Below are 21,062 nucleotides of genomic sequence, written 5' to 3'. Positions count from 1 at the left end.
ATAGATTGGGCGCCACTGCAGAGAAAGCCCTCCTCCGAGTACCTACCCTCCTAATTTCTTTCACGGAGGGTTCCTGGAGAAGGGCCTCTCCCGCCGATCTCAAGGGGCAGCTGGGCATATATGGATGTAAGCACTCCTTCAGGTAACCAGGACCCAAGCCGTTTAGGGCTTTATAGGTCATCACCAACACCTTGAATTGGGCCCGGACTTCAATGGGAAGCCAGTGAAGCTGTCGGAGGACTGGAGTCATGTGAACATAACGCCCCGTCCCTATCAGCAACCTGGCAGCTCTATTTTGAACCAATTGAAGTATCCGGACCGTCTTCAAGGGAAACCCCACGTAAAGCACGTTACAGCAGTCAAGGCGGGAAGTCACCAGCACGTGTGTCACCATGATGTCCTTTCAGCCCTTCCTCTAAGGAGTGGGTGGCAAGGCAGTCATGCTCATTTTGCAGGTAGCCACATCTGCCCCTGATTGCCAAGGTCAGGAAGCAGCATGGGGGAAGGCTTTGGATCCTACAGGGCACAGGCCCATAAGCAGGAAGTAGCCAATTTCAGGTAAGAAGAACAGCTGAGCAATGGCCAGATCGCCCAGAACCTGCCAGAAATGCACATGAGCGAACATGTCAAAAAGAGTTTGAGAACCAAGGCTTGTGGCCCACTCCTCCTGACCCCCTTCCCAGGAAATTGCATTGTTTCTCAGCACATTACAGCCTGCAGGACTCAGGCAATTGCAGGTGGGTAATGGGAATGGTCATCAGCCAAGCAAAAATCCAATTTGTATAGTCCTTCACTTTATCACAGGCTCCTCTTTGGGATACTAGCCTAGGCGACATCAGTATGAGCCATCTAGAATAAACGACCCAGTGAAAAGAGAGATTAATCATATTTGCAGTTGCTGGTTTTGGAAGGTGAGTCGTCCTGTAGGCTAAAAAAAAGAAGATTGCCTGCTCATACATATTTAGCAGCTCACGCATCTTATGCCAGGGGTGAGCGCTGAACGTTTATTTCTAGTAAGCTTATCATTTATTTGTAGTAAGTTTAAACACACACACACTTACTTTAAATATGCATTCAGTGCATTGTTTGCTGTTTGTTATCATGGTTACTATTAGCAGAATGGATGGTGTACATTGTGAGGCAGATTTGTCAGTCAGTGCCAATAGTAGCATAGATGGGATTTTGTGTATTGCTGGTGCAATAGGAAGCAACCGCCCCCTTCCCACATTTGTTTCTATGAGAAATGAATATACAAATGGGAACAGCTGAGAATGCTTCGAAAGTGACAAGAGATCTGGCCAGGGCAGCTTATTTTATACTATATCTTTGTATTTTTAATCTAATGTTTATATTTTTTAATTTAAGATTATAATTATTTTAATTTATTGTTGTAAGCTGCCCCGAGGCTTCGGCGAATGGGGCGGCATAAAAATGTTTTAATAAATAAAATAAATAAATAAAGAGAAGAAAGACCTCTGACTAAGCACACAGAGGAGCAACGGACAGACTCACTGCTGCTTTGATGAAGTGGGATGGGTCACTTCTTCCGCCTCATGGTGACCATTGAAACCAACCAGCAAGGACCAGCTTCTGCATGGTGGGGGTATTTTCTAAGTACCTTCCCTCAAGTGTTACGTGGACTGGAGAACATGTCAAGAAGCTACTCCATATGAACTAGTCCCCAGAAAGTTATGGGGCTGTGATGAAAGAGTTGGTGCTAGTTCCCACTCAGCCATCAAGGTCACTGGGTAATTTTGGACCAGTCACTCACATTAACTATATACCCTAGATAATTTATCTAGATCAGCTCAGGAGGCCCTTCTGCAAGAACCATCCCTCAGGGAGATGAGAGGGGTGGCGACCAGGCGAAGGGCCTTCTCCGCTGCTGCCCCCATCTTTGGAACTCCCTCCCTCAGGAAATTCGCCTGGCGCCATCTTTATTTTCCTTTCAGGGCTAGGCAAAGACATACCTTTGAGGAAATTTTTTAACACTTAGCCTGAATGCTGTGGCTCTTTTAATATTGCTTTTATAGATGTTTTAATTTGTTACATTTTAATTGGTTTTAATGTTTTTTTTTACTTTGTTAATATGTTTTATGTATTGTAAAGCACCTAGGAAGGCCTTATAGGTGGCCTATAAATCTTCGTATAAATAAACATGTATAAATTTGCCCTAACCTACCATACATGGTTCTTGTGTGGACAAAATGGAGAGGAGCTTTATGGAAGACACCTTGGTTTCCTTGCAGGAAAAAGGTAAAATAACATTATAGAAAATAAAATCATCCAAATGATCAAAATCAGACCACTGCAATGCCCTTAATGTTGGTCCAAACGCTCCAGTCAGTGCGGAGGGCAACAAGCAGGCTAGCAAGAGACATGGTGCATTGCCAGACTAGGGCACCACTCCTGCTACCTGGCCAGATTTAAGAAGCTGGGAATTCTGCACAAAGCTCTATGCCAGCCTTCTCCAACCTGGTGGTCTTCAGAGGCATTTGGACCACAACTCCCAGAATTCCCACCCAGCAAGGCCTTTGACCGAGAATTCTGGGTGCTGCAGTCCAAACATGGCTGGAAGTCACAAGCTTGGGGAAGGCTGGTCTAAACAATTCAGCAGCAGGATGCATAGGAGATCACTTGATTACGCAGCGGTCTGAGGTGCTCATCAAGTCAAGCCATGGATTTTAGTTTTGTAGCAACCACCCTCTGGAACTCCTGAATGCTACAGTTTGCATAGGACCAACTCCTCTGGGCTTTTGGCCCAAGATGGAAAGGTACCCCCACCCGCTAGCACGTCTTTCCAAAGAGATAGAGGGGCTTCTATGGCAGAAGATTGGAGAAAATGTTATAAACTGCCAAACGTGTAATTAAGATCTTATATATATTTGTGTATGTTGCTTACGCATCTGTGCTAATGTGAGTTAATAAAGGTGAAGTTATATATAAGTTTAGACAGAGAAAGGCCTACGACTCACAGTGTCAGGTTTGTTGGGAGTTGTAGACCCTTTTTATGTCTAAGGATGCATATGATAATTCCTCCAAGTAATTTTGAGGATGCTCATGTCACCAAGCTAATGCTTGGCTCAATTTCCTTGTTTTCCTTTCTGTGCCTTGCCCAATTTTCCTTTTGTGCCATCCTTTTTAGTTTCTCATCTGAGGGCAGGGATGAGAGGCAGATACTGTGTCATTTTGATTTATCTTGAAGCCTTTCTGGGAATTTTTCCAACTGTAGATAAACAATGCTTTCAATAAATAATATTTTCAAAATCCCCTTGTTGTAAATAGGGACCTTTTCTTATCTCTGAAAGTGGGCAGATCAGATATCAAAGAGGAGTCATGAAACACCTGAACATTTTGTGGCATTTGAATGCAAATAATCAACAGTGCATGTGGGAGAATCGAGAAAAAAAATATCCACAGAAAACAGGGGAACTTCAGAGAAGTCCCCAAAATTCTATTGCCTATAAAATAGGAAGTGTTTGTCCACTTCTTCCAAGTCTGGTATTGGACAGCTTCAAGTCAGATCTTTTGGGGGATTAATAGAGTGGCTGGAAAAAAATCTCTAGAGTTCGAGCATCGAATACAGGCAGAGCCCCTGCAGTAACCAAGGTAGAAACAGAATCAGTGAGAAACAGAAGAAAAATGAAATTCATGCAACAGCAGTGGAAAATGAACTGGGGTCTGCGAAATTAAATTTAAGCATAAATACAAATAAATAAAATAGAAAATGAATAAGATAGAAAGCAAATTAGAAAGCAAAATAAATAAATGCAAAACAAAATAAAACTAAGTCTTTCTCAGGATGCATAATTGCATGGGCTTTGCAGTGCCAGGATCAGGGCCAAAGCAGCCCTGCAGATGCCTGCAGAGCCAGGAATACCTTTGCAGCTGCTTGCAGGGAACAGTTGAGGAGCAATTATGCAGTGTAGCTGAAGGCTCTGGAGACCAGCTAAAAGGCTTCCTTGCACTGCTGCTCTTTGCCACTGCAACACAAGCTGTCTCTGTGACTCCCTTGGGTGCCACATCCTGCCGGCATCCTTGCTTCCAGCCAACCCTGCCATCCCAGGTACCTGCATCCTTCCTCCCCAACCCTACCTGCTCCAGAACATGACTATCTTCCTGGTGCTTGAACTCTGGATTGTGATCTTGGACTCTGTGTTATTGGACTGGACACTTGTCCAAACCACATGGTCTCACTGGCTTGGCCCCTGGACTGTGAAACCAACACACTTCGTGCTCCTGGCCCTGCTACCTGTGTTCTGGTCCTGCCATTCCAGCCTTGATAACTTCCTGCCATGCCCCAGACCTTACATGCATGAAGAACAGAGAGGAATTTACTCAGGTTCAACAGCGAGTGTAGCTCACTCTTCCAGTGGCCAAAACCCAGCGTACATGCTTGGAGTCAAGCCAGCCAAGAAATGAAGACATTGAACCAAAAACCGGGGACCTAAATTAACTCTGTTGGACCTCAGCTCTGAAATCCCCCACTGCCCTCAGACTGGAGTGGAAACTTTCAGGAAAAGGGGGAAACTGTGGCTGCTATAAGCCAAAGTGCTTTGCCAAAATATGCCACAGCTTCTTGACTCAATACCAAGAGCCTCTGATGGCATCTTCCACCTTGCCCATGATTTTCTTCTCACCTGATCATATTTTAGAAAGCCCTGTATCAATAGCAGATCCTTCCTTCCGTTACTTCATCCATTACTGGATTTTGGCCACTCAAAGTTCAGACTTAGTTTTATCAGGTTATGTTGCAATTTGAAAGTGTGGTTTTCACTGAAGGGAGCAACCTCAAATCACTTGCCGAAGCTTCACCTTTATCCTGCTGCTTCCTTGCTACAAAAAATAGAAACTGCTTCCAGCAGCCTAGCAACTGAATGTACATTTTAAAATACATGGCAATAAACTAAATGAAGTTAATCTGGGTATGCATTTGATTAACACATCACACTAATTAATGTAATCAAACTGACTGCCTGGCTTTGAGTTGTATAGGTCTGTGGTGCAGCAAAATGTTATATATGGAAATAACATGCACTGTTCATGTGCATATTCATTGGGCTGAAGTGAAGCTTCACCAATAATTAGCTTTTTTTTCCTCCGCTAGGAATGATATATTAGGATAACACATAGGATGGGGTTTTATATTCCATCTGCTGCTGTTTGAATTGCTTCATATATTAAAACATACTGGAATTTACTGCTTATTTCATTTATCACATTTGCACCCCAGACGTCATCATTCAGGAGTCGGAATAGCAAGCAAACCATTATCCTTCGCCTGGTTCCCAGCGACGGTGAATCATGGAATGAAGAACATTGGTGCACCATTTTAATCAGAAAGGAAGGACTGGGGAGGACGTATTGAGCTGTAAGGCAGAACGAGTCCAATGTCCCTCTTGCCTATTTTGTGCTTTCCGTGTATTTGTGGGGGACAAATTTCACCTTCCCAGCCTCCGTCTGGCCCTCAAGGTTCCCCAGTCCACCACACCTTTCCTGGGGTTCTACCTCTTTCCCTCCCATCATTGCTTGGTGGTTTCCAGCTTTTGCCAAGCTTCTTCCCAGTGTAAAAGACTGGCAAGACTTTTGGAAAGCTTAATTACTGGCCGTCAGAGCTTTGTTTTGGCCCCTCCCCTTTTCCTTTCAGTCCCTTCCACCATTCAAGCACAATCCATCAGCACTTCCCTGGACTGGATTTGGCCCATGGGCTGCAAGGGAGTCAACCTGCATGGCATCTCCAAATTTCTTTGAATTTTCCAGCCAGTTTTTTTGGCCATCTGGGCAAATATAGTCCCCCTGGTAAGGAGGCAGGAGAAATACCTCCCAGCTATTAGGGTTTGGAAACTGCAGTATGGAGATGCTCCACCTTTGCTTTACCATACACAGTGACCCAATAAAAAGAATTTCCAAAACGGAACACAAGAACAGAGAGAACTATGGTAGCAAAGATGTTTTGAAAGAGAACAATATTCTCCTAATTGTATGCTGGTTTGTAAATACGTCTGTCTCTTGCGTAGCCTGAGGTTCAAAGTGTAAATCAGAACTGAGGAACATTTAGTGCACATTTTTTTCTAAATGGTCAAGGGACCTCTCTTGCTACAGGATGTGTCTCCCACCAAAAATACCATGAGATAGAAGATGTGTGCAAAGGTTTGAAAACTGCATGTACACACTCACAGGGTCGCAGGACTAGATTCAAATGGTTTCAGAATTAAACAGATGCTGTTTCCCATTGTTTTGGTTCCCCTTTGTTTTGGGAAATAGCTAAATTCTGAGCCAATCTCATGGGGGCAGGGCTGGAAGACAGGTTGAGTACTCATCAATAAACCTCCTCACATCCACTTTTTAAATTCTGTTGCTTACTTTCAATTGTATTAATTCACTAACATCTACTTCACTTTCATCTCTGAATTCCCCATATTCCCTCCCATCTCTGTCTTTTTTTCTGGTGCTTTGTTCATTTGTCAAACCCCATACTTCCTGCTATTTTGTGTCTTTGTGCTTTTCCCTGTATTGTTTGTTTGGTTTTGTGTGGAACTATTTACCAGCTGATCTCAGCTGAATTGATTCTGCCTAGGGGAGGAGAAGAAAGCCAGAACCGGGAAGACTAGGACGGGTTCCCTACATTTGGAAAGCACAAAGCTACACTGGCCAAGCTGAAACCAAAGCAGTTTCCACCCCTCTGCTTGCTGCCGCATTTCATCTTGGCTCATAATGATTCAGCTCAGTGCCTTCTTCCCCAAACTTGTCCAAAAGATACCAGTTTGTAAGACTACGGGAAGAACAAGAGTTTAAAGGCACCATGATGCAAGGTTGCAGAGAATTGTAAAGGTTATCTGATTTTTGCTTGTTTATGTTCCTCCTTTTCATTGGCAGGTAACTGAAATAAAGAATGGAAAGATCCTTGCAGAAGCTGAACTAAAGAAAAGTTGTGTATTGTGTATTTATTGTGTATTTTATTGTGTATTTTATTCAATGTTGTGAGCCGCCCTGAGGCTTCGGCAAGGGGCGGCATAGAAATGGTTTAATAAATAAATAAATAAATAAATAAATAAGAAAGAAAGAAAGAAAGAAAGAAAGAAAGAAAGAAAGAAAGAAAGAAAGCAGGGTGGACAGTGCATCTCCTGTGGACCATGTGCAGCTCCCCGTGGCTGCTTCGGTTGCACCTGCTGTATTTCCCTCCTCCAGCTGCATTTGCCACGTCGAAACATGACAATGAATTTGCAAGGGGCAGGGGAAGATACAAGGGAGCAGAATGGCATTTCTAGAAATCCCCCAGGGAAAGCAATTCTGCCTGCAAGGTTTCTCACTCCTTTGCCAAAGTGGTTTAACCTCAGCAGTGGCCACAACCTTTGCATGGGTGTCCACTGCGGGATTTCTGAGGGCGATTCAGTCCTTGACCCAGAACTTGTCCAACCTCGTGCTAAACTCTTCCATGGAAACAAGCAGTGCTCAGTTTTTTCACCTCAGTCTCTCAAGTGCATAGTTCAGAGGTCAGAATCTGATGCTGGACTATAGCTCCCATCATCCCTGTGCATTAGCCATGCTGATTAGGGCTGATGGGAACCAAAGCCCAACAATGCATGGCGAGTCATAAGTGCCCCACTTCTGGGGCACCTACTTATTCTTTCATATTCATTTGCCAGGGGAAATAGCAAAGCTGCAATTCCCTGATGGACAGCACCAAGTTTGTGTGTGGTCAGAAGCTTTCACAAGAAGACGCACCTGTTTACTCATCCGCACCTAGCACAGTCCACATTCTTGGAAAAGTTTGGGAACTATGAGGGAGGAGAGAATGATACAGACAAAAGTTCTGCTAATTTTGGCGAAGCTACCTGGGGTTGTTTCAAAACAATTGAGCTCATTCTGAATTGAGATAGGAGAGTTTCACTCGTAAAGACTCATTCATTTCAATGTGATCAATGTTCTCTAATTCTCTTAAATCTTTTACTCCCTCTGAGCTAAGGAGGGAATTTAAGGAATTACACTTCCATTCTATGGCTATTCCATGCATCTTTGGAGGGAGGATATGCAAAGGTTCCCATATTTTTATGTTTCTGCATATGCAGACAAAGGATTTTACTAGAGGATATTGTTTTCTCTTGATAGAGAGTGAATTATGCACTATTTTCAGCAAAAGATTTCTTACAGATTTGTGGAGAGGAATGTCTGATAGACATTTAACTAAGCTAATACGTGAACTATTTCCAGAGTAGCCCTTCATGTAACCAATTAAGGAGCTTTGTTGACTGTGGCCACTAAAACAATTAGAACAAAGGTTCTAAAACCTGCTACTGGAAGCTGAGCTTGTGGTGAACAGACACCTAATGAATTGGTTTGACTGACTCCTTCAATCCTTCCTTTCTTTTCTTTCTCTGTTAGATTGCTAAAACCCTTGGTTATATGCCATAATGTCAACTGACTGACTGACATTTACTTTAGCTAACCCAATATCTAATTGTGTTTTGATCATCTCCTATTCCTGTCTTTATTCTTCTTCCCTTCCCTTCCCTTGCCTTTTCTTTTGTCTTATCTTCCCCACATGATGACCTTTAGCCACACAACCAAGTGTTTCCACAACATGGTGCCGCAGGAGGCCAAGAAGATACCATATGAATAGCAACAAACATAACAATTCAGAAAACACAATAGAATCAGTATACTGGATAAGTAGCATCTATAGTGTCACTAAGTAAATACATGATTTTTTAAAATCCCAACCCTTTCAGCTTTGGGTAAAACAACAGAAATGATTTGGCTGATTCAGGAAACAGAAAGCTCCAAGCAAGGAGATGTTTCTTAAAAACACGGCATAGAAGGCATTTATTCCAGTAAAGCAACATTGGGTCGTCCACCATGAATGCAAGTCCATCTTATTTATGGCCTTCTCATCTGTTTTCCACTCGCTTACCTGACATTGGAACAACAAACCAGTCCTCTTGGTTCCATAGTTCTGGACTGTACAGGCCTCCTTTAGAGTAGTGCATTTATTGGCCATCTAAAACTAATCACGATGAGCATGTGGAGGGGGAAGGGAGAGACGGAGCACTATACAATAATTTATATACCATCCTTTAAGAAAGTCCTCATTTTCCTTTGAAGGCAACATGCAAAGGAAGTCATCCAGTACAAATCACAAATGTTCTCACATAATTTCTCTACAAGCAACCCAGCAATAAGAAGCCAAAATCCAACCAAGTGTGACTTACCGGACTGTCATTTAAATGTCCGCTCTCAAACTATTCGCTGAAGTCTGTGGAGAGAGAGAAAGAGAGAGACAGAGGGAAGGAGACTTATATTAAATGGGAATGAATTTTCAGAACTCAGACTCTCAGAGGAATGTTCTTAACAGCCAAGAGATCTTGATGGTTTGTTTGGTTTAATTTGAGGTGAGCCAAACTGTTTTCTTCTACACCCCCATTTTTAGTTATTTTTCAGGACGGGCTATTCTCAGAAAGGTGTGGACGTGTTTACTGGGAATGCTGACATGCAGCCTTGCTAGGAACAATCTCAGATGTGTGAGCCAATTCAAATTCTCAGTGATCCCCCTCGGAGTTGGCTCCACCATGTTTCCTTTCCCATTTGAATGCTGTTGATTTTGCTCTTGTGGTCTGAATGGGAAAGGACAATTTAAGTTATTTAAAATAAATATCCCCCCACATTGACTAAAGCATGCAAACACTCATTTTCCAAAAAGAACATATTTAAAATGCACATGTTTGTCCGTTTTTCAACCCAACATAAGAAATGCGTGAACACAAGCCTGTGTTGTGAGCTGGACCCTTCCCTCTTTCCTTCTGGTTATCAAACTCAAATTAATTCTCTGAAGTGCATTTTTAAATTGAAAAACATATTACAGAACAGTAGGAACCCCAAATGGCCTTCTACCAAAGTTGAGGGAGAAGCCTCTGCCCATGTGCAGAGTTCAAACTGGAAACTTCCCCTCTGTCCTGCCCTTTCAGGAGAGCTTCTAATTCCACCCTCAGTTGGGCTGTTGCTGCTGAAAAGCTCATTTCTCATTTCTTACTGGGCCAAGAATTGATCTCCTGAAATTCCTGAAACATCAAACTCCCTGCTGCTGGTTCCTCATATAGAACTGGCTGCATCTATCTGAGTGAGAGATGGGCCCACTCTGTACATCCTCCATATTTTCTTCACTACAACAACCCCATGGGGTAGGTTAGGCTGAGTGTCAGAAACTAGCCCAAAGTTACCTAGCAAGCTTCTGATTTAAACCTGTGAAAATTACGTTATATATTTGTGAGATTTACAGCCTGCCTCATTAACAAAAATGGCTCCTGGGCGGAGTACAGGAAATGATGATATACATAATAAAACAAATAATATATTTACAAATATAGCAACACTAACATCACCACAATCAAGCATCAAAACCCTGTGGTAAAATTTCACAATAAATTTCACAGTTCTTACCAATAAAAACACAAAAAAGGCACAATTGCACTAAATTGTTATACGTACTATAAAAATACTATAAAACCGTAAAAAATTATTTTAATGGTTAAAATATCAGGTAAATAAAAGGTCTTTGCCTGGCATTGAAAAGAATGGAAAAGGTGCCAGGTGAATCTCTTTTGGGAGCTGATTCCAGAACTGGGGTGCCACTGCTAAGAAGGCCCTTCTGCTTTTAGCTACCCTCTTTGTTTCCTTCAGAGGGGCTCCCTGAGAAGGACCTCAAAGATGATCTAAGCACTCAGGGGGAAAAAGCTCCTTCAGATAAGGAGAAATCCCTCATGTTGCCACGTGGAAATCCATGCTTGAATTCTACAGCAACACAGAGGTAAAAAGTAGCTTATACAGTAGAGGTTCCCAGATTCTAATCAAAACCAAATTGAAATAAATTTCACTTTCGTGTGTATTGTATTCAGAACCATTCTCCATTGCTGCCAAAGTTACTGCAAGACGCTGCTTCCTCCTCACACCTGAAAGGGCAGAATCAGCTTCTTTCATGTCTATTATTTTGGAACATATGGTGCTAAAAAGTGATGGTGTGGGAAGAGGTAGGAAATGCGATTTAAGCAGCAAGACCATTATGAGAGTGTTAAAGAGTGAGGAGAGCACAATCTACTGGTGCCTGGCCTTGAGTCCAGCCGTGTTTTGCCATGTTCACACCCTACTTGGCAATCCCGGCCCCATCAGGAGCCTTAAATACCTTTTGCTCGGGAAAGGTCGGCGAAATCCAACTTCCAGCGACTTCAGAAGCACATAATGACAGGCAATATTCGGATACACATTATTCTTTTGCAAACACTACGAAACCTGATGGGATTGCAGGCTATTAGATTGGTTTTTCACAGAGGGGCAGTGAACAATTGTTCCTGGCGGTATTTGAGTGAAGATTTAAGGCAGGAAGCCTGAACAGCATCCACAGAGGTTCGTCGGCGGGGCCTCCGCACCTCCAGCATGTGAAGGCATTTGAAGCAGTTACATTGTTCAAGCTCAGTGGGTCCCAACATGGGGCAGATGGGATAGCACAGTGGACCATGTCACATCCTGGGAGACTCTTTTGCAGAACTCATTGCTAGAAAGAACCGAGCTGCGCATGGAAAAGTCAGGACGTGAAATACGTCTGCTTCTGTGCTGTCCTTTACATCCGGGCGATGGGAGTTGCTTTCCCCCTAAATTATGTGTGTGTGATGTGTCTTTTGGTTGGGATTGCATCCAAGAAAGGGAAGGGTAAACTCCTCCACGTATATGGTGATCTGAATGAGAGGCAGTGTGGTGTAGTGGTGAGAGCAGGGGACTGGGACTCAGGCGATCCGGGTTCTAGTCCCCGCTCGGCCATGGAGACAACTGGGTGACTTTGGGCCAGTCACAGACTCTCAGCCCAACCTACCTCACAGGGCTGTTGTTGTGGGGATAAGATGGAGGAGAAGAATGATGTAAGCTGCCTTGAGCCCTTTGTAGGAAAAAGGCAGGATATAAATCGAAAAATAAATAAATAAATAAATAAACTGAATTCCTGAACAACCCACAGGCTGCAAAGAATTGCTTCCAATAGCACGGCTTGTATTGTGCCGGATAAGGCAGTCGATACAAAGCTGGAGAGAAGTCATGGTGAGCCACAAAACCTGAAGATGGAAGGCCAGATGCCAGATGAAGGCAGAACAGAAAGGAAAGAAGAAGCGGAGAGTGATCAGGAATTAGGGAAGCCTGCAGGGCTATTCAAGGTGCCTCATGGAGTTTGTTTTTGTGTAGTCGCAAGGTCATGCCCGGCCCCTCACGACCCCATGGACAATGTTCCTCCAGGCTCTCCTGTCCTCCGCCATCCCTCGGAGTCCACCCAAGCCCACACCCGCTGCCCAGTGGCTCCATCCGGCCACCTCATCCTCTGCTGTCCCCTTCTCCTTTTGCCTCCTCAAGGAGTAGGAAGTTCTTAATGCAAACCTGGCCTAGCTTGTTGCCTAAGTAAAGAAATAAGCTAGACCTACTACAGATGGGGTGAGGGAGAAAGCTGTGCCGTGGTGCAGTCTAAGACAATGCTACCACTTCCTTCTGCTTCTTCCATTTATTTTTCCGTTACATTCATACCCCATCTTCTTTCCCTCTTGCAAGGAACCTGAGGCAGCCAGCAAGATTCCCTTCCTCTCCATTTTATCCTCACAACAACAACCCTGTGAGATAGTTTAGACTGAGAGTCTGTGTCTGGTTTCAAGCCACCCAGTAGTCCAGGACGAACTAGAATGTGGATCTCCCAAGCTCCATCTGGAACTCTAATTACTAGGCTATCCTGCCTCTTTTATGAATTTTCAGGTAGTTCTTAGAACTCTCCTGGAAAGTTGTGCAGTGTCCAATGTGATCTATAGTGATCAATGTCATAGTGATCTAATGGATATTTAGATCACTATAAAAGCAGATTAGACAAATTTGTGAAAGATAAAAGGGTGTCCATCGTAAATATTTATTTATTACAAATATCCCAGTGGTTTTTTGTGCAAGGAACCCAAGGCTGACTGCCTCCTCTTCTTCTTTTTATCCTGACAACAGTCCTATGAGAAGGTGATGCTGGGAGTTTGTGACTGGCCCAATGTCACCCAGTGAGATTCTGGACAGGGTGGAAACTGGAACCCAAATACCAGTCCAGCACCACACTAGGAACAGGAGACATCTGTTGAGTTCACAGGTTAACATGAACTTGCCTAAATTTGCATATTTGAATTACAATGAAAGCCAAATCTCGCTTGTCCTTTGAAATTTGCCCTTCTGCAGATGCTGTTAATGGAGTCTTCCAGTAGCTGTGGTTGTTTTACTAGTTAGAAAAATACTTCTGGGGTGTGTGGGGTGATCAGAGAGGGGTAGCACCCTGATGATGAAAGCCCAGACGCGCTGGGCAGGCCATGTTGCAAGGAGGCCAGACCACCGCATCCCCAAACAGCTCTTCTATGGTGAGCTGTCTCAAGGAAAGCGATCGCACAGGGGACAAAAGAAGCGATACAAAGACACGCTGAAAGCCTCTCTCAAGTCCCTGGTTATCGACCCCACCTCCTGGGAGACCCTGGCACAAGACCGATCGACATGGCGCACGCTGATCCACCAAGGCTGCCAAACTTCTGAAGCCAGAAGGACAACCGTAGCACAAGAGAAGCGAGCACTCCGTAAAGCCAGAGTTGCAAGCGCTGCAACACTGGTGCCCACACCTCTGCCCGACATGTGCCAGAACATTCCATGCCTGTCATCGGCCTTATCAGCCACCTGTGGACACACCATGGACAGCTCACAACCCGTTAGATGTCAAGGTCCTCATCGAAAACGATGGACGAACATCATCAGAAAAATACTTCTATTTAAAAAGTTAAAAACAGTGTGTGTGTGGCAAAATGCATATAAAAAGACATGCTTTATGAGAAATGTGCATTAAAATGCTTATGACTTTTTCAGACACACTGCAACAAAAATATCTCCAAATTCAAAACAAAAACAACATAAAAGTGGAAAAAATGAGAAATGGAAAATGATAAGGATTCCTCCTTGCTCTTTCTGAATGCAAAATCTGCAAATCTGTTCAGCTTTTTCACATTTCCCAGATTTAGGCACAATTCCTAAATTTCCATGTAGCCTAAAGCTAGGCTGCTTCACTCAATGGGACCAAGTTGGGTAAATTTAAGAAATCTGTGCAGATTTAGGAAATGTGTACAAAACAAGCATGAGCACATGCTTGGTGGTTTCTGTGCACTTCAATGTACATGTGCTCACTCCTTGGATCATGTTCAAAACTGCAAACAAGGCATGCTGGCATGTTTGCAAGCAAAACTGAAATTCGCACAAACCCCCATGAAGAAGCTGTTCTCCGCTTCCAGCATAAAGACCTCAATATAAGTGTAATGCACACATCTTCATTCAATTCACCCCCACTGCTTTCCCAGTAGGACTTGGGAAAATCTGTTGGCATTCCCTGGTCTTTTGCAGTTAAACACCCTACTGGGAAAAACACCTACCGAATCAGCAATGCCGTAGCCCCCGTAATCACCACTTTTCTTCTATATTCTAGACTAGCCAATGTATAATTGAGATAGAGCATCTCTCCATACCTCCTGTGCAGAACCTCAAACAATGCTTCTTTCCCCATTTGCCATGGCTCAGCTTGTGCCCAGGCTCAAAATGTTGAGCCTTGAAATTCTCCCATAAAACAAATATGCAGAAAATTAAGTATTTGAGGGTGTACACACCTTAGGAGACATGCAGACAGAAAGGCTGATGAACTGCTGTGTGAACTCGCGGGGTGGGGAGTATCCAAACTCAGATTAATCTACACTTCCCAGACTGGAAATTAGACATTGAAAGAAAGCAAAACTGACAGATTCCTCCATCGCTTGCTGTGATACCATGAAAACAAATGTAGGTGTAATTTATATGCATTGATGCACACAGAATGCTCAAAGGGGGGGCAGAGTTCAGCTGTAGAGTCCATGCTGTGTGATCAGAAGGCTCTAGGTTTGTTCTCAAAACCCCTAATCAATAAGAATAAAGGCATCTCTCTGAAACCCTGAAGATCTTTGGTCTGTGAATCACACTGAGAGCTTAGCATGGTACAGATTTCAACCACAGTAAGATCCAGACTGTGCTTGGCAAAAGAATGTATACATTTCAAAGATGCATCCAATTGAAGCATACATTTGAAAATATGTGCATGAAAATATGCACAGATTTCAGTGCAAGGCAATAAAAAAGCTAAAAATCTGATACAGAATAAGTTGATTTCTGAAAACTTTCCTAAGCTCAAGTTTAGATGATTCACACATCCCTAGATGGAGAATGAAGAAAGAAGACATCTTTTTCCCCATCATGCCTGATTGGATTAGATTCTGTATCTCTAGGACATCAGTGACTTGACTTTGGGCATGGAACTGTCGTCTGCTCACCCTCCCGCTTCCTTCCTTGGTCACTTCAACTGCCTCCTCCTCATCCGAATGGGAAACCAAGAAACTTCAGAAAAGAGTAAGGATGAAAGAATCAGCAATTTTCAAGCTGATCCAAATGCTCCCAACTGCAGTTTCAAGCTCATTTCATATCACTCTCATTTTCATTTTCAATCTGTTTTTCTGTAACACATTTCAAATGGGGCCTCCACTCCTCTGCTTTTCAAAAACGGGCCTTCTCCCAGCATTAAACAGTGTAAAATGGGTGTGTGTTTTTAAATGCATGTTTTTCACTGCCATCACACTTTTTGTTAATTTGAAAACATTTCTCAAACTGAAGCAAGGGCAGGGGCAGGGGGCAAGGAGCAGGAGAGGGGAGGATCTTGCCATAAGGATTACAAACGCAACATTTTCAGGTGATTTGCAAATATAAAGAGAATGTTTGTACACCCCTAAGTAGAAAGAAGTTAGAAGTCCATTCTGGGAGTGCCTACTAAAGAACAGTTTATAAAAACTTTAAATAAATAAAACAAGCAAGCAAAGAAATGCATTGCATCATATCTCAGACGTCCAGTGTTGTTTCTGAACTGCAGGAGGGAGTGACGAGCAGGCGAGGGGGCAGAAGGCGCCAGCATCAGTGAATTGACATTCCATTTCCTTGCACCTCAGATACAGAAGATAACGGAAAAGGAGATGGCTGCATTCCGAGTGCAGTATTGCAACGTTTCCCTTCCAGCCATAACCAACCAGAAGTGCACCCTGGTGATTTCCTGGATTTTATAAGAGCAACAGGCATGTTTGTCGTATATACACCCCTCTTCATTTGTCGTAATATTCATTACTCTCAGTAGCCCTAAATGTGCCTCAGGTTTGCGCATCCTCAAATAAGCTCTCTGTTCTGTTTTTCTTTCGCCAAATCCATTATCAGAGCAAATCATTTGATGACTTCTTTTTTTAATGATAATAAAAAGTCACAGCAATTCAATAAAACTTACATTAGCTGGAGTTTCAGGAACATTAGTCTAATGTGCTCTAAAAGATCACCTTCTCAGGGTGCTATAATAAGTTTGTGTGAAAAGCAGAAAGCATGTAATATGTAATAAAATCTGGCCTTTAATGAACCATCATGGTAGAGAGGCTGGTGGAATTAGCTTTTTATTTTTATTTTTTTGGCGTGGGAGCCCTTTTAATTATTGGATAAAGAAGTAAAGACAATGCTTTCCGTTTACATCTGTCAGTAGCCCAGTACAAGCATTATTCCTGAACTATTATAGGGCTGCAAGTAAAGGGAACGAGGCTGTATCTGCTGTTCCACCGGCAATATCGCTGGTCCCACCTTCCAACTTGATGGCTTTCCCATACTGAGCAAGAGAGCAGTAAAAGCGGGAGGAGCTATCCATGGTCCTGAACTGGTCCCCGCAGAAGGGTTGAACATTTAGCTCCTTGGACAGCTCATTAAATGCTATAGCCTGGAGTAAATACACCACCCCACTCACATCGGAGACCCAAATGCCCTGGTGTCTACCATCCATGCTGCTTTTAATGCAAGTGGACATATGCAAATGGCTAACAACCCTGAATAATTAGGGTTCTTGACCAAGCCGCAGGTTCAATGTATACTCTTCTCTTAGTAATGATAAAGCTTGCATACCACTTAATATAACAAACTCTCCAAGGAGGAGATACCCCAAAATATTTAAAGTTGCTTTTAACACACACACACTGCAAAAATGGAACTTACAGTAACAACAGTAAGGTAAAAAAGGGAGCAGACAACAAGGTGGTCCGTTCTATTCTAGGGAAGGTGTCTGTGAACAACTGTGTTTGTTGTTTGGGTCCGGGATACCTGTAGGAGCACCTTCTCCCCATGTGCCCTCCTGCCTCTTGAGACCTGAGTCAGCGGCCCCCCTCCAGGAGCCATCCTTAAAAGAAATCAAGAGGGTGACTACCTGGAGAAGGGCCTTCTCTGCTGTGGCACCCTGATTGCGGAACACGCTCCCCAGAGAGGTCTGCCTAGTGCCAACGCTTCTTCTGTTTTGGCATCAGGTGAAAACCTTTTTATTCTCCCAGGATTTTAATTGTTAACTTGTTTTATTTAGTGGGTTTATATTTTAGCATTGGATGCTGGGCAACTGTTATTCTTATTTCTCTTTTTAGGATTAATTTTCTGTAAACTGTCCTGAAATGTCTAAGTATGGGATGGTATAGAAAAGTTTTAAAGAAATAAATGTTTTCAAGGGTGATTTCGAGTGCACTATTTTTTGATTCCCAAAGCACATGGTGAAGGTCTTCCAGAGGGTAGTGGCCACTTCTCAATATACGTTATAGCAATGTTCCCCGCAACATGGAACAGCCTAAACTCCTTGACTTATAATGAGCTTATGGTTTCATTGGGTGCATGTGCTGGGCATCCTGGACTCATGTTATTTGGGGCACCCAGGCAATGTAAGCAGAAGTGATCAGACATCCTTGCTTGATGTGGTCCCGTCCAGTTCCGTACTTTGTTCAGATGCACCGCCTGAATGAAACTTGAGCATGTTTCCATCCCTGATCGGGAAGCCTGTTTGGAACTTTTCAGAGGAGTGAAAAGAAAGGAAGAACAGCCAGAGATTCAAGATGGACACAGAAAAATGTTTCTTCCCACAGTGAAGAGTAAAATTATGGAACTACCTCATAATGCACCGCTTTTAAAGGGGATCAGGAAAATTCAGAGTGATGACAGCTGCTGGGGAACAGGAGAGAGCTGTTACATGTCTGTCCCACTTGTGAGTTTCACATAGGTGCCTAGGTCACCTCAGTGGGAAAGTGACCTTTGGCCAGAACCAAAAGGGACCTACTAAGTTCCTCATGGGATTGGCTAGTGGGTTAACTGAGTCAGAATCACTGGAAGCATTGCAAGACCTTTGTGTGGTTGAAAACCAACAACATGATTTCATTTTTTTCTCTCTTTCTCTCCTACCCAGTATAAATTTTAGCCACCTAGAGATGCCATGGGTGTGATAAATGTTATAGATAAATAGATAGATAGATAGATAGATAGATAGATAGACAGACAGACAGACAGACAGACAGACAGACCATTTTGCAATTTTTGAAAGTTATCTCCTTATTGCCACCCTAGCAGTAGCAAAAGCCATCTTCTGGAAATGACTCCGGGGCTTGTCCTACAGAGACAATGAATTTCCAGTCAATCACTGAGCCTGTTTTCTTTGGAAACGTAATGGCAACCACACTGGACATCTGATTTATGTACTGCATGAAACTGGAGTGGGAAATAACCTTGCTGTATTGCACTATAAACAGCAAATGCATGAAGCTAATTAGAAACAAGGCTCTATGATTATCCAATCATATGCAAACCCTGCAGAAATTTCGGAAGTGGTAATTGGCAGTCTGCATTTAATAGACTTATCTAGATTTATGAGGCATGTTCTGCCACCAATAGTTATGACACTCAACAAAGGCTGAAACAAAGAATGGGATACAAAGGACACGCCAGGTCAGCTGTGTGACAAGGTGCTGAGCTTTCCAGGAGTGAGCAAAGGGGCTGAGCAAAGAAGGGAATGTTGATGGGAGTTTAGTCAAAGTCCATGGGAATGCCAAGCTCACCCAGAAGTATGGATGTGCAGGAACTTGTTCTAGTGACCTGCAGGGAATTTTGTGCTCCTGCCTGAGAACCATAGGGACCACCCCTGGAGCAAACGTACAGGTCCTCTACAAAAGAAAGCCTTGCCCATTTATTAATACCTTTCATGTTTGTATCCTAACATAAGGTGCACAGAAAAATGAAGATAAACTTGAAATTCTAATGCAAGATGGTAAGTGCTATCTAAGACAAGTATCACTAAGACTTGGGAGGGTGAGGCACCTGATTAGAACACAGACATGGAGGAATAGAACTTGTTCACAAGGAATAGACCCAGGAAGAAAGAGAGAGGATAGCATCATTTTTCAGACACACTGGAATGGGTTCAAGGAGGGCAACAGGGAAGATGCAGGGAATGGAAACAACGCCCCATGAGGAGAGGTGGAAAGAACCCTTGAGAAGAGAAGACTGGGGGGAGATATGATCACACCCTACAAGTACTTGAAAGGCTGTCACAAAGAGGAAGGCCAGGATCTCTTCTTGATCATCCCAGAGTGCAGGACGTGGAATACTGGGCTTAAGTTTCAGGAAGCCAGATTCCAGCTAGATATCAGGAAAAAAATCCTGACTGTTAGAGCAGTATGACAAGGGAATCAATTACTGAAGGAGATTGTGGGATCTCCCACCATGAGAGAGCCAGTGTGGCATAGTGGTTAAGAGCGTGGGACTGGGACTCAGCCGATCTGGGTTCGAGTCCCTGCTCAGCCATGGAGCCAACTGGGTGACTTTGGGCCAGTCACAGACTCTCAGCCCAACCTACCTCACAGGTTTGTTGTTGTGGGGATAAGATGGAGGAGGAGAATGATGTAAGCTGCCTTGAGCCCTTTGCAGGAAAAAAGGCAGGATATAAATCGAAAAATAAATATAAATAAATATATAAATGAAGGCATTCAAGATGCACCTGGAGAGCCCTGTTGTCCACTGATGTCCCACACTAGCAGGGGCTGGGCTCAAAGGCCCTTCGGCACCTTCCATCTCTACTCTTCTATGATTCTATGAGTTGTAAGGAGTACAGACGGGGTGAGATGATTCATAACACTGAGAATGGAAGGCCTGTTGAAAGCACTTGGATAAAACCAGCTAGAAGACATGGATAATGCTTACTGGAACAGACAACAAAACTTTCACAACCGAAAGCAGTAATACCGAATTTCTGCTTTCCTGGCTCTGCAACAAGTGGGTTTTTCACCTGTAGGACTAGTGGGGACACCAACTGCAGGGTGAAGGTCATTCCTCCCTTCTTCTACCCTCCAGGTGCAACACACCTTAAGGATGATTTGCTGAGCTCCTCCCTACTTGGGATAAAGAATCTCCCTCCACAATCACTGTCAGTTTTCCATGCTTTTTAAATCTTGGGCCAAGTAGGGACAGAACATGGGGGGTTTGGGGGCATTTCCCAAGGAAGCAGAGAAACAAGAACCCAAGGCAAATGTGCATTATGAATAAAGGGCAAGGCATGTTGGGACAGCCGGCAATCCATTGGATCCCGCGTTCTTTTCACACAGTGGCCAACGAGTGACCCAAAGGTTCCCTCAAGCAGGTATGAGTGAAAGAGCACCCATCAGGCTCAGGATAAGCAAGGAAATCTGCCAGATTCCCTGGGATCAGCTCCCCGGACTCTGTTCTGCTTCACAAAGGTCCAAAGTCTGAGTTGCTGGCATGTGGTCCCAGCATTTGCAGGGTGTTCACATGGAACTGAGTCTTACGTGCTGTGCTTGCAGGGCCCCTGTTCTGTGCCCATGGCTGCTGGTGCCACCACCAGAGGGGGAGAAGGAAACTGGAGCTGCCAGGAAACATCCTCCTTTCCCCTCTCCTAGCTAGATGAGCAAAACAGGTCGTGTCGAGGAAATGAAGAGTGAAATGATGAGGAGCAGGATTGCCTACACTGCTCTTTCTGCTCAGTATCAGATGCCTGTAAGCCTTGAGTTCATGGACTTATGAGCACCCAGACAGGACTGTACCCTAAATGACTTGCTTAAGGTCTCCTATGTCCTTGACTGCTCATTTTAGCAAGCGGAGCAAATGGAAGGAAAGAAACA

Source organism: Varanus komodoensis, unplaced genomic scaffold (assembly GCF_004798865.1).
Source record: "Varanus komodoensis strain SLA01 unplaced genomic scaffold, ASM479886v1 scaffold4, whole genome shotgun sequence".
Classification (NCBI taxonomy): Eukaryota; Metazoa; Chordata; class Lepidosauria; order Squamata; family Varanidae; genus Varanus; species Varanus komodoensis.
The sequence above is the reverse complement of the archived record's forward strand: the minus strand, read 5'-3'. Positions refer to the sequence as shown.